A 10802-nucleotide genomic window follows, 5' to 3' on the forward strand; every position below is an offset into this window, starting at 1 on the left:
TTGCAGCAAGTCCTGTCACTTGGAGGACACCAAGAGGAGCCACAATGAGGGATTTTTAATTATTATTATTACTATTTTACAGTATTTTTCAAGGGTTTACTATAGACCTGGAACTCTACTAGGTTCTCTACTAGCTAATCAGGTTGGACACAGTCCCTGCCCCACATAAAGTTCACAGACTTAATCCCCATATTACAGATGAGCTAAATGACTCAAGAAGTTAAGTGACTTGCCCAAGGACATACAGAAGACAAGTGACAGAACTGGGATTAGAACCCAGATCTTCTGATTCCCATGCCCGTGGTCTTTCTACTAGGCCATGTTGCTTTCCTACCGGAGCATCAATTCCCCTGGCTATAGAAAGTCACGTTCAAGTGCCCAGATGCTTATGGGGGAGTACAATGGAGCTATAAATTATGATGCCTGACTTGTACAAGTTACAATTTAGTGAGGCAGAATGTCAAGGAATGGTAATGTTTCGGGTACATACTGCCTGTAGGCCACTGTACTAAGCAATTGGGTGAAGGCAGTGGAGGTAGGAAATATGGTCCTTGTCCTCAAGGACTGTGGAAAAAGTGCCTAACTTACTTCCCTCACTAGTCCTGCAACCATATGCCATGTCTGACCCCGATCTTTAGCGCTTCTTGTCCCTGTGCCTTTGTCAATCTCAGTGCTTTGGATCCCATTCTATCATCCAGCCCCTGTGAGTGAAGACCCATCTGCCTTTGCCTTGCTCCTGCTGAGGTGTAACAGAGTCACAGCCATTGAGGGTCCTGCTTTTCTCTCCCCCATGGTTCCTGAGTGGTTGTTCTCACCATCTCCTTTACTCACACCACTCCATTTAAGTTCCATCACCTGTTCTGTCAGGCCTGGTGGACCAAAAATGTAATGGTCTTTGTAAAAGAGTGGAACCTGGGGACAAGAGCCTCTGGAATTGGACTGGATGTCCTAAGAAGACCCATGTTCCCCAAGATCAGAGCTCACTCAGGGCTGAGAGGCAGCTGACCCACTACCAGGAAACACTTGCCCCTTCCCTGACCAAGGCCAGGCCCCCCTCCACCCCCAACCCCTCTTGTCCAATCGAATCATTCCCCATGATCAGGAAAGCTTGGGCAGTGAGTGCCTGGCCCCATCAGGGGTGAAGGGGGCTCCATGTCTCTCCAAATCTCACCTCTTGGTCCTGTCTCCTTCCTATTGATGTCAATATGGAACATCCACCAAGTTCATGCAACTTCCTTAGGAGCTGGTGAGGAATCAGAGTTGGAAATGGGAGATGTCCCTCTCCCAAACATTCTCACCCTCTGGTTATTGTGAATGATCAGAAATGGACTGATGACCGAGAAGGTAATGGATAACACCTTGAAAGAATTCACCAGGTGAGCAGATTTTTTCCTCATGTTGATTAAAACACTCAACATGACTATCTCTTGCCCATAAAGTAGAAGGTAGAGGGAAACCAAGGCTACCACACACTTGGCTGCCTGGACCTCGGGCATCACCCTGGGTGAGGAACGAGATCCGTGGAGGTGCTGGACCTGACGGTGGTGTCTGTGCAGGAGAAGCACCATGTAGCTGCTGGACATGCTCATGAGCCCCATGTAGAACAGATCCCGCAGGGAGAGGACCACTACATTGATCAAGGTGGTGACTTTAACTGGTTTGTTCGAGGAGCAATATTTGAAAATAAATGTTATTTGAATATTCATGAGATTTAGCGGTCTCTCCGTGAACATTGGTGTAATCACATCCGTCAGTAGACTGAGGACCCAAGAGAAGAGGCAGGAGGGGAGGATGCTTCTGGGTAATTTGGCTTTAGCTCCTGCCCACTGGGCAGTGCCGGGGCTGATGGTGACAGCCTGGAAGATGCTCAGGAGGCAGATGGTAAGGTGCAGATGGTAAGGCCCCAGCCCACTCGGTAGAAGTAGAAGAGGATTTTACATCCAATAGCATCCAGGAGGTTTCTCAGCCCCCAAGCTGATGTGGTCTCTGGGATGCCAAGAGACAGAAGGATGAGGCTGTTGGCCAAGGCCAGATGCGCAAGAATCAAATCTAATGGGTTCATCTTGTGGCTGGTGATGATCACATGAGCATAAATCAGGAGAAGGAAGACATTTCTCGAGATGCCAATAATGATCTGTAGCAGAATTAGGACACCATATGATATCTCACTGGCATCCATTCTCTGGGATTCACACAAGGAACTTAGTGAGACTTCATTTAAAGGAATCTGGACTGGGGGAAAGGGAGGATTAGAAGATGCAGTGGGAAGTCTCTCTCTCTCTCTCACACACACACACACTCAGAGACATACATATTCAGAGACACATACACTCTGCACACAGCAGGACACAGAAAGACAATTAGCTCAGGGCACAATCCATTTGTCTGTATTCACTGAACCTGATACCAAACTGTAAAAACCTACAAATCCCACATTTGTTCCAGCAGTATTCATGTAACCTACCCTGTTGTCAAACTAACGACAGAAGGGATTCTACTCTAGACCCACAAAATATTTACCAAATATTGTGGCTGATTAAAAGCCACTGGTAATGGGACAAGGTGTCCTGCTATTTGTTCAAGGAGAAGAACCCAGCTCAGAGGATGAGAAGGTCGGGTTTCTAGACCTAGATCTGCTTGCCAGTGCCTGGGGTTGAGGATTCTGACTGAAGAACTGCTCAAGGAATTTCAGGAGTTGGATGTACCCAGTGGTCATCTGGATCAATAGTGAGCAGACGTGGGCAGCAAAGACCTGCAGCGGCTCCAAAGACTAGTGTTCATTCATTCAGTCGTTCAATCACATTCATTGAGCAATAACCATGTGCAGAGCACTGTACTAAGGTCTCAGAAGAGTACAACACAACAATAAACAGATTCATTCCCTGCCCACAACAAGCTTACAGTCTAGAGTGGGAGAGACAGAGAATGTAAATAAAAGAATTACAGATATGTACATAAGTAATGGGGAGCTGGGGCGGGGTAAAAACATAGGAAGCAAGTCAGGGTGATGCAGAAGGGAGTGGAAGAAGAGGAAACGGGGTGGGGGGGCCTTTGTTTGGGAAGGCGTCTTGGAGATGTGCCTTCAATAAGGCTTTGAAGGGTAGGAGGGTAACTGTCTGTTGTATTTGAGGAGGAAGGGTGTTCCAAGGCAGAGACAAGATTTGGGCTAGGGATTGGCAGCTAGATAGGCAAGATCGAGGTACAGTGAGAAGGTTAGCATTAGAAAGTGAAGTGTTTGGGCTGGTTTGCAGAAGGAGAGTAGCCAGGTGATATGGGAGGGGACAAGGTGGTGGAGTGCTTTATAGCCAGTGGGAGGACTTTTTGTTTTATGGGCAACCACTGGAGTTTTTTTAAGGAGGATCCCTTGTCTTGAAAGTTTCTGTAAAAGAATGATCCAGGTAGCAGAGTGAAATATGGACTTGAGTGGGAAGAGTCATGAGGATGGGAGGTCAGCAAGGGGACTGATACAGTAATGCAAGTGGGATAAGATAAGTGTTTGCATTAATGTGGTAGCAGTTTGGAAGGGGCAGATTTTAGTGATGTTGTGAAGATGGGACTGACAAGAGCTAGTGATGGATTGAATATGTGGGTGAAATGAAAGAGAGGAGTCAAGGATAACGTCAATGTTATGGACTTGTGAGACAGAAAGGATAGTGGTGCCATCTACAGGATGGGAAAATCAGAATAGGAGAGGGTTTGGGTGGGAAGATAAGGAGTTTTGTTTTGGACGTGTTCAACTTGAGACGATGAGAGGACATCCATGTAGAGCTGTCTTGAAGGCAGGAGGAAATGCGAGACTGGAGATAGGGAGAGAGATCCGGAGAGGAGATGTATCATCTGCATAGAGGTGGTAGTTGAGCCACGGGAGCAAATGAGTTCTCCAAGGGAGTGGGTGTAGATGGAGCAGAGAGGGGACCCAGAACTGAACCTTGGGGGACCCCCACAGTTAGGGGATGGGAAGCAGAGGAGGAGCCCACGAAGAAGACTCAGAATGAACAGCCGGAGAGCTAAGAGGAGAACCAGGAGACGACAGAGTCAGTGACCTCAAGGTTGGATAAAGTTTCCAGGTGAAGAGGGTGGTCCACAGTGTCAAAGGCAGCTGAGAGGTGGCAATGGACTAGGATGGGCTAGAGGCCACTGGAGTTGGCAAGAAAGAGATCATTGATGATCCTGGAGGGGCGGTTTCTATGGAGGAAAGGGGACGGAAGCCATACTGGAGAGGGGCAAGGAGAGAATTGGAGGAGAGAAATTGAGACAGTGGGTGAAGGCAATTCACTCAAGGAGTTTGGGGAAGAATGGTAAGAGGAAGATGGAGTGAAAACTGGAGGAATCTGTAGGGTCAAGAGACAGATTTTTTTTGGTAGGGGAGACATGAGCATATGATAATAATAATAATAATATTTGTTAAGTGCTTACTCTCTGCCAAACATTGTTCTAAGTGCTGCGGTAGCTACAAGGTAATCGTGTTGTCTCATGTGGGGCTCACAGTCTTAATTCTCATTTTACAGATGAGGGAACTGAAGCACAGAGATGTTAAGTGACTTGCCCAAAGTCACACAGCTGATGAGTGGCAGAGCCTGGATTAGAACCCACAACCTCTGACTCTCAAGCCCGGATTCTTTCCACTAAGCCATACTGCTTCTTGTGTATTCTTTCACAGCATTTAATACAGTGGAACTCACATAGTAAACCTCTAATAAATACTATGCCTATTACTGTTAATGGTTTGACCTGACTGTGCAGTCACCGAATTCGTGAGGTCCAGATTCTGGTCACCAACCTCACTGCAGTGACGATACACATCTGGGCAACATCATTAGAGATCAGGTGACCGTGGCCACCTACAAACCGTGAGGGCTATGATTTGGCCCAACTAGATGTGATGTGGAGGGAGCAGAAGTAAAGAAGGAGAGAGTGGTTGAGAGAAAGGATGTTATCTGTTAAGTTTTATACTGTTCCAGCATTTAGACTGCAAAGAAGCAGAGCTCAGTCAGTACTATGGCTTGATAGATTTATTAAAAGATTGAACGGAGCCATAAGATATTGCTTCCAAACAACTCCCATAAGCAGGAATCTCCCGTCAGTTGAAGGAAAATATTCACAACTATGACTTAGCAAGTTAGGAACTCAGCAGCGCAGTTAGGTCTGCACTCTACAACCCAGCCAAAAACCGAGATCCAGTCCTCTGTTCAACTCTCATCATCCCCCAATCCCAGTCATTCCAAAAGAGCACCAAGCCCAGCTTGCACATCCAGCCCAGTATCCACATCCTACTAACCTGTTCTTGGCTCTCCGGTTACCTGGGAGGGCAGGTCACCAGACTGGCAGGATAAGGCTGAAGCAGCATTTATCAACTGCTTTCCTCATCTCTCCCCTCCTTCAGGAAGTAATTAGGGCGTGTGGGTGAATGAATAACTCAATTAGCATTAATCGGCTCTTACACCCAGACCAGGACCACTAGTGGCCCTCAGCCTGGGATCAAGGAACTCAGAGATCCTAACACTAATTAGAGATTCCACCCTATGACAACTCAATTAACGATAACTAAGTGACATCAGCAGGTGAAAGGATGGGAAGCAATTTGAGGAACCAAATACAAGTTGTGCAATTCATCCTTTGTCTCCAGTATCACTGAGTAATATGCCCATTATGAAGATCTCAGCAACTGATTTTCTCTGTGCTTTCTTTAAATTTCCACCAGGAACAACTGCAGCAACACCTCCAATAATGATAACAATAACAATGACAATAATGATGACTTTTATTAGGCACTTCTTTTCTACAAATCACTGGACTGGATATAAGCTTTTCAGATGGGAAACAGTCCCTGTTCCACATGGGGCTCACAGTCTAAGAGAAAAGGATGACAGGGATCTTCTCCTCTGCAGCCCATTAGCTGGGGACTGAACAACCCAGAGATCTTTATACTAGCTGTTGTTTCTCGTGTTGTCAGAGGGTGGAGTCATTGAGAAGCATCAGAAACTGAAAAAACAGGAAGCAATTTGGGGACCAAAATACAATTTTTGTGATCTATCTTTTGCCACAGGTATCAGTCAATAATGTTCCCATTCTGACCATCTGAGCTAATGACTTGCTCTGGGATTTCCTTATATTCACAGTTACAACCTCAATAATAACAAAAACCATAATTTTCACATCATAATCAGTCTAAGAGGGAAAGAGGACAGGGATCCTCTTTCTAGGATGAGGAAACTGAGCTGCAGAGAGCATATTTTGTTAGCCCTTGATCACACAACAGGGGAAGGGCCATTACTAGAATGCTGGTCTCCTGATTTCCAGGCCTGGATTCTTCCCACTAAATTATTCTCCCTCCTCCCTCTGTAATCTAGTGGTATACTAGCTACTGAGGCTTCTGACTGTGAAGAGAGATAGAGCTTTTTAGGGTACCTATTGCATGTCAAGCACTGTTCTAAGTCCTGGGGCAGACAACAGATTGTCTCACTGGACAAAGTCATTGCCCAACATTGAGATCATAGTCTCAGCTGCAGGGAGCAGGATTTAACAATAGTTTTACAAATGGGGCAATTATGACAAAAAGAAGCTCGGTGACTTCCCCAAGGTCACATGGCAGACAAATGGTGGAGCCGGAATTAGGACTCAGGTCCTCTGACTCCCGTGCTTTTTCCACTTGGAAACACTGCTTCACATTTTATTTGTATTAGTTCAGTTGGGGAAAGCTCTGAGAGTTGTGGCAAGCCCTCATACAGTTTCCTAGCCTCAAGGAGTTCAATAGGGACAGCTTCAAAGACTTCAGGTGTTTTTGTTTTGTTCTGTTTTTAAAATATTTGTTAGGAGTTTACTATATAGCTGGAACTCTTCACAGCTCTGGATTGGATACGTTAGTCAATTTGAACATAGTCCCTGTCCCACAAGGGGCTCAGAGTCTTAATCCCAATTTCACATATGAGATAACTGACTCATAGTAATTAAGTGATTTCCCCAATGGTCATAGAGCTGGCATGTGGTGGATCTGGGATTAGAACCCAGGTCTTCTATCTCCCAGGCATGAGGTCTTCCCACTAGGCCTTGCTGCCTCTTTACCAGAACATCAATTCCCATTGCAATAGAAAGTCATCTCCAAGCACACAGGTGCTCGAGGGAGTATGATGAAGTTATAAGATATTCATTCATTCAATCGCATTTGACATGATGCCTGCCTTTTAACAGTTTACAATATATTGAGATAAAATTTCAAGAAATGGTAATAATTGAATATCTATGGCCTGCAGAGCACTGTAATAAGCATTTGGGTGTGGACAATAGAAGTAGGAAATATAGTCCTTGTGCTCAAGGAATTTGGGAAGGGGGTTTGACTTTCCTCACTAGTCCCACTACCTTAACCCATACCTGACCCAGACCTTTGGGGCATTTTTTCACAGTCTCTTTCCCCATCTCTTGGCTTTGGATCCCATTTTCTTCTCCAGGCCCTGTGAGTAAAGACTCATCTGTCTTCCCATTGCTGCCTGCTGAGATGTAAATGTGAGTCATAACCATCAAGTGTCCTGCTTCTCTCTCCCCCTAAGACTCAGTGTGGTCTTTCCCACCATCGTTCAATATAATAAAAATAATATGAATAGTGTTTGTTTATGCACTTATTGTGTGCCAGGCACTGTATTAAGCACTGGTGTGCATACAAGCAAATTGGTTTGAACACAGCTCCTGTCCCACATGGGGCTCGCAGTCTCAATACCCATTTTTCAGATGATAAAGCTGAAGCACAGAGAATTGAAGTGGCTAGCCCAAGGCCTCACAGCAGACAAGTGGCAGAGCCAAGATTAGAACCCATGACCTTCTGACTCCCAGGCTTGTGTTCTATGCACTATGCACTATGCCATGCTGCCTCTCCTCCCCACACCACTCCATTTTAATTACATCATCTGTTCCATCACATGTGATGGACCAATAATTCATTCATACCAGTCAGTTGTATTTATTGAGAACTTACTATGTGAAGAACACTGCACTAAGCTCTTGGGAAAGTACAATACAACAATAAACAGTGACATTCCTTGACCACAAAAAGCTCTCACTCTAAAGTCAGGGAGGTACAAATAAATAAAATTACAGTTACATACATAATTTCTTTGGGGCTAGGAGTGGGGAAATGTAAAGGGATAAATAAAATTTCAGATATGTACATAAGTCCTTTGGGACTGGGAGGGGTGAAGAGCACAGGGAGCAAGTCAGGTAGTGGGGGATGAGGAAAAGTGGGGCTTAGTCTGGGAAGGCCTATTGAAGGAGATGTGCCTTCAAAAAGGTTCTGAAGTGGGGGAGAGTGGTTGTCAGATTAGAGGAGGGAGGGCGTTCCAGGCGAGAGGCAGGATGTGAGCTAGGGGTCAGCTGTAAAACAGTTGAGATTGGCCAAGACTAGCGGCAGGACATTCTAGTGTAAAGGGTACATTTTGTGGCTGGTGTAGACCCCATGAGCATAAACCAGGAGGAGGAAGACATTCCTCTTGATGCCATTAATGATCTGTAGCAGAAGCAGGATGCCATAAATTATCTCGGTGGCATCCATTCTCTGGGATTCTCAGCAGAAATGTCGTGAGACTTCATTCAAAGGTACCTGATCTGAGGAATGGGGAGGGTTAAAAGGGACAGTGGGAAGACACACAAACAAGCAAACTTTCATTCATTCATTCAATAGTATTTCTTGAGCGCTTACTATGTGCAGAACACTGTACTAAGCGCTTGGAATGAACAAGTCAGCAACAGATAGAGACAGTCCCTGCCGTTTGACGGGTTTACAGTCTAATCAGGGGAGACAGACAGACAGACAAGAACAATGGCAATAAATGGAGTAAAGGGGAAGAACATCTCGTAAGAACAATGGCAACTAAATAGAATCAAGGCGATGTACATTTCATTAACAAAATAAATAGGGTAATGAAAATATATACAGTTGAGCAGACGAGTACAGTGCGGAGGGGATGGGAAAGGAGGGGGGAGGAGCAGAGGGAAATGGGGGGAAAAGAGGGTTAAGCTGCGGAGAGGTGAAGGGGGGGGTAGAGGGAGTAGAGGGAGAAGAGCAGGGCAAGTCACTTCCCTGTGCCTCAGTTCCCTCATCTGCAAAATGGGGATTAAGACTGTGAGCCTCACGTGGGACAACCTGATTACTCTGTATTTACCTCAGCACTTAGAACAGTGCTCTGCACATAATAAGTGCTTAACAAATACCAACATTATTATTATTATCTCCCCTGTTAGACTGAAAGCCCCTTGTGGTCAGGGTACAGGTAGCCTCTATATTCTGTACTTTCCCAAAGCCTATTGCTATGAAGATCACCAAGTATGCCTCTCAAAAATGATACTCCTGCTGCTAATAATGACTATGACACTTGCAAAGCTCTTGCAATGTGCCAATCACTGTTCTAAGCACTGTGGCAGATACAAGTTAATCTAGTTGGACACAGTTCCTGTCCCACATGGGGCTCACTTGCTTAATCTCAATATGACAGATGAGGCCCAGATATTTAAATGGCTTGCCCAAGGTACCACACAGAAGACATGCGGAGGAGCCAGGATCAGAACACAAATCCTTCTAACTCCCAGGCCCATGCTCTATCCATTAAACCATGATGCCCCAACTACTGTGGCTACTGCTATGAGAGAGTGATCCATTTAGAAATAGCTCAAAACCAAATTGCTTGCTACATGAAAAGGAGAGACTGTTTTAGATCAATCTACCAGAGGCTTAACCTCTCAGGGTCACACCTGGAGATTTCCCAGAACTCTACCCGCTTCGACTTTGGGAGGGAGAGTCAAGCAGAGGCATACCCATTCCATTCCTAATTTGGGCAGTGGCTAGTGATTGGGAGACAATCTGCTACAAGTCAAAACTCACCTGTGTTGGGCAGCAGTGTTCTGGGAGAAAGTCGGGAGTGGAGACTCAGGTTTACCACACGGAAGGAGGCAATGGTAAACCACTTCTGTATTTTTACCAAGAAAACTCTATGGATACACCTTCCAGAACAATTAAAGATGGAGATGGGGCATTCTGGGAGAGATGTGTTCATGGAGTTGCTATGGGTTAAAGATGACTCAATAGCATGAGACAAGACTAGAAGCGTGAATAAAACTGTGCCAGAGAGCAAAAATCCAATCAACCCATAACTGACATCAAATTGAAATGCTGCCTGGCTAACTGTCAAAGAAAAAATAAGTCATCAGAGAAGATTCAATCAGAGAGTAGCAGTGTGTAGAGTGGTGATCTGATTGCTCTAAAGTGGAAAATGTTCTGCCTTCTCGCCTCTGTTCAAGGAAGAGTAGATTGTCACGACACCAAATAGCCCAATGGCTGATGGCAAAGAGGATTAAAAACATTAATAAATAAAGGATCAGTATGAAAATCACAAATGGTTGGGCTTGATAGAAGAGCTATGGAGAAGAGGAGCTACAGTAATCCTTTCTGGAATGATCCGAAGCTCAAGGACTGTTCCTCTCAGCAGCGATATATGGCTGACATCTCCTCAGCCCGATTAGAGTGAGGTAGAAGAACCGAGAGGATTCACAGATCTTAACATTAACAGGGGAAAGGGAGTATTTCCTGGACTGTCTCTTGATTTGCTTCAAACCTACACTGCCTATGCACTCGTCGCCTCAAAATGTAGCCTCCAAAATGCCTGAACACAACCTATACGTTCAATTCATAATAACAATGCACCCATTAGAAGTAAGTTCCTCGAGGACAGGGAATGCGGGTGATAGTATGGTGGTGCTCTTCCAGGTGCTCAGCATGGTGCCTAGCACTCAGTCAGCCCCTAGTGAGTAAGACTGCTTGC

At 45.3% G+C, this 10802-nt stretch overlaps 1 non-coding gene and 1 pseudogene across 1 annotated transcript; one reads left to right on the forward strand and one right to left on the reverse strand.

Moving 5' to 3' along the window:
* ORNANAV1R-PS4097 (vomeronasal 1 receptor ornAnaV1R-ps4097 pseudogene) lies at positions 1224-2179 on the reverse strand (annotated as a pseudogene).
* On the forward strand, positions 9718-9855 carry LOC114808795. The gene has a single exon (XR_003756565.1). It is a non-coding gene; the product is annotated as a small nucleolar RNA SNORA7 (small nucleolar RNA).
* The last annotated feature ends 947 nt before the right edge of the window (positions 9856-10802 follow it).

The sequence above is a fragment of the Ornithorhynchus anatinus genome, unplaced genomic scaffold (assembly GCF_004115215.2).
Source record: "Ornithorhynchus anatinus isolate Pmale09 unplaced genomic scaffold, mOrnAna1.pri.v4 scaffold_224_arrow_ctg1, whole genome shotgun sequence".
NCBI classification, from domain to species: Eukaryota; Metazoa; Chordata; class Mammalia; order Monotremata; family Ornithorhynchidae; genus Ornithorhynchus; species Ornithorhynchus anatinus.